The following is a 3,806-nucleotide window of genomic DNA, read 5'->3' as shown; positions in this document are numbered from 1 at the left end:
TTTTTTTTTTTTTTTTTTTTTTTTTTTTTTTTTTTTTTTTGTGCCTGTTTCTTTGGTTTTAGCTTTTCCATTAGTCCACCTTGCCTGTAGGTTAGGAGGCCCCGAACTCGGAGCATGGTTAGGCCTCTGTCACCATTCCTTTTTATAACGCTATGTACATCCTCTTCGTGGTCCAGGTCTATTAGGTGTACACTTACCTTTATTCACTCATTAAGTACACATTTATCAATCCCCTTGCCGGCACTGTACCACTACTAAGTGAAGAGCCACTGACAGCTTATTTTTATTTATTTTTTTACATGTCTTTTTAAAAAAATGTCTTATTTTATTTTTGAGAGAGAGAGAGATTGTGAGCGGGGGAGGGACAGAGAGAGAGAGAGAGGGAGACACAGAATTTGAAGCAGGTTCCAGGCTCTGCACTGTCAGCGCAGAGCGAGGCATGGGGCTCAAACCCAGAGATCATGACCCGAGCCAAAGTCATTCAACTGACAGAGCCACCCAGGTGCCCCCTGACAGCTTAATTTTAGCAGGAACAGGTCTGCCCTGTACGTGTTACCTCTTGATAGGTTACAATTTATCAGTTTTCTGGAGACAAATAATAATTATTGTGAGGGACGGTGCAAAACAGATGGGACCCCTGTCCTGTTAACCTTCCACGGGAGGGACAATAAAATTGTTTTACAAATTAATGACAGATTGTGTGCTAAAGAAAATAAGACTTTAATATGAGAGAAAATGGTTTTCTCTGAGGAGGTTTAGGTTTAACCTGATGAATATGTTTGTTAAAGTTATGCAGGTTAAAAAATACTTTAAAAATTCATTGTTAATACAGTTTTGCTGTAAAATAATTCAGTACAGAAATATGATTAGGATCACTCCCACCCACGAATATCTCTCCACTGCTAAAAGTTTGGTGTGTATGCTTCTTGATATTTTTCTAGGTATCCATATACTTTCACATTATTCTTCAGTACAAGGCACTATGTAATTCTTTTTTCCCTCTCTCTAGGCTTTTCACTGCATACAGATTTTATCTCCTTTTTAGTGACTGCATAGTATTCCACAGAGTAAACGTGCCATCATTGATTAAGGCATTTCCCCAAAGGTGGATAGTCATTTCCATTTTGTAAAGTGGCAAATAGTGCTATAGAGAACATGAATTTGTGACAGCATTGCTATAGGAGAGATTCCTGGACTAAGTATTATAGGATTGAAGGATATCTACATTTTTATTTTGAAGGAATATTTTGTGGAACTGAGATATGTGTTATTGGGGAAGCTAGGGGGAATAACTAATGGCAGCCAAAAAAGGGGAGACATTTAACTTTGTAGTCTCAAGTTGGGGGGGTACATAAGGAGAGAGTTATAAGATAGTATGTTTTCTTAAGAACTCATGAGGGAAAAGGACTGATGAAATGGTGTTAGGCAATTTTATTTGGTGTTAGGCAATTAGCAACAAGTGAAAGGTAGCCAGGGCTAGGTAATCCATTATTTGAAATTTAGATTGTAATGTGGGGTTTTATCTTTTACTCATTGCTTTATTGGGTGGTTGTTTTATTTCTGTTGAGTTTTGAGATTATTTATTTTGGATACACTTTCCTTGTCAAATATGTGAATTGTGAATATTTTCTTCTGAACTATGGCTTGTCTTTTCATTCTGTTAATAGTGTCTCTCATGGTACTAAAGTTTTAAATTTGCATGAAGTGCAGTTTATCAGTTTTTTTTCTTTTCTGGATCATACTTTTATTGTTGGACCTAAGACCTTCTTACCTATTCCACACTCATGACGATTTTCTCTTATGTTTTATACAAGGAATTTTATGTTTTATAGTTAATATTTAGGTCTGTGATCCATTCTGAATTAATTTACATTTGATTCTTTTTTACAGCCTCTATTTTTTCCATGAAAATTTCTATCTTTCCATTTCTTTTAAGAGCATTTTGCCTACTTTTTGGAGTATTGTTATAATTACTGAATTAAAGTCTTTTCTGGGGCGCCTGGGTGGCGCAGTCGGTTAAGCGTCCGACTTCAGCCAGGTCACGATCTCGCGGTCCGTGAGTTCGAGCCCCGCGTCAGGCTCTGGGCTGATGGCTCAGAGCCTGGAGCCTGTTTCCGATTCTGTGTCTCCCTCTCTCTCTGCCCCTCCCCCGTTCATGCTCTGTCTCTCTCTGTCCCAAAAATAAATAAAAAACGTTGAAAAAAAAATTTTAAAGTCTTTTCTAATAATTTCAACATTTGGGTCATCTTGTTGTTGGTGCCTGTTAATTGCCTTTCCTTTAAGAGTTATTGAGATTTTTCTGGTTTTGGTTTTGGGTGTTGAATAATTTCATATTTTATCTCAGACGTAATGTTAAGAGATCCTGGATTCTATTAAAATCCTTCAAGTCTTGGCCATGTTAATTCTGCGTAGTCTCATGCATGCACAGCTCAGAAGTGAGCCCAGTATTAATGATTTAAAAGTTACCTCTCTCCAACTCTTGCTTCTGTGATATTCTATATTTTTGGGCTTCCTTGATTTTCCTTCTTGGTGTTCTGATTAGAAAGCACAGGCTTTTTCCTCCCACCTTATTGCATACTTTTCCACAGTGAGGCCTTGTACTGAGGCTAGGTGGTGAGGGCAAAGGATATGTGGGGCCATATGGCCATCTCCCTCTCTCCACCATTGTCATTGCTGCTGAGTAACTGTACCTTTATTATTGGATCTCATCTGGGGTGGATCCAGGAGAATTAAAAGAGCTCCATCTCATAGGGGACATTACTCCCAAATGGGGGTAGGAGAAAGAGCTGCTTCATTTCTTGTTACTTGCTACTAGGTCTTCCTTGGAGTCCTCTTCTTCCTACCCTACCACTTGTGTTTACCTTGCAGAGGAAGCTGTTAGTTTATTTTGTATTTTGTTTAGAATTTTTAGCTGTAGTTAGTGGGAGAGATAGAGTAGAGTACCCTAATTCCAGTTTGACAGGAGCTGAAATTCTCTAGGTTAACTTCTTAATAGAATTACTCTGATTCTTGTACATAGAGACTGGTGAGATGTTGCAGGGAGTATGGCCGGAGTCGCAAAAGATGAGTCTGCAAACAAAGTGCAGTTAAGTGAAGGTCCTCATACTCGAGTCGGAATGAGGCTGGCCTGACCCTAGAATGAAGCTTCTTTTTATTAGGATAATTGCTAAAGACTACACGCATAAAGTCAGCTAAGCAAGTGTGTTGGTCAATCTAATGGTTTAGCTTTTCAAGGTTGAATTTTGAGTTAATTGGTTTCTATAACACTAGGAAGGGTCAGGTGTGAAGGAGGATCTGGCCTTGGACACTGTTAATGGCTCTAGGCGTTCCTTGTAAGCCAGCTGCAGTGCTATGTAAACATGTCCTAAGGCCTTGCACCTTCTCCAGCCCTTCCCATGTGAAGTCTTTTCCTTTGATGCTTCTCTCCTGCATCTCCCACAGTATGGAAAAAAGGTTTGAAGCTTGAAGCCCTACTAGGAGTGTCTTGAAATAGTGCAGTTGAGAGATAATGGTGGCTTAGACTCGGGCAGTAAGAGTGGTGAGAAATGTTTGCGTTCTGGGTATATTTTGAAGGTAAAACAAATAGTGTTTTCTGATGGATGAAATGTTGTATGTAAGACTATGGGAGAACAGATGACTCCAGAGGTTAGAACTGAGAATTTTGAATATTGAAATCACCATGTTCTGTGAAGGAAAGACTGAGAGAACAGATTTTTTTTTTTGATTTGGTATCTTTCTTTTTTTTTTTCTTTTTTTTTAATTTATATATGAAATTTATTGTCAAATTGGTTTCCATACAACACCCA

The 3,806-nt window shown here is 38.5% G+C and overlaps 1 long non-coding RNA gene across 3 annotated transcripts in view; it reads left to right on the top strand.

Moving 5' to 3' along the window:
* LOC121030818 (uncharacterized) overlaps window positions 1–3,806 on the top strand; it is a 218,011-nt gene that overhangs the window by 421 nt on the left and 213,784 nt on the right. The window lies entirely within an intron of this gene.

The sequence above is a fragment of the Herpailurus yagouaroundi genome, unplaced genomic scaffold, assembly GCF_014898765.1.
Source record: "Herpailurus yagouaroundi ecotype Mexico unplaced genomic scaffold, PumYag 140, whole genome shotgun sequence".
In the NCBI taxonomy this organism is placed as follows: Eukaryota; Metazoa; Chordata; class Mammalia; order Carnivora; family Felidae; genus Herpailurus; species Herpailurus yagouaroundi.
Note: the sequence above shows the minus strand (reverse complement) of the source record. Positions and strands in the feature narration are given on the sequence as shown.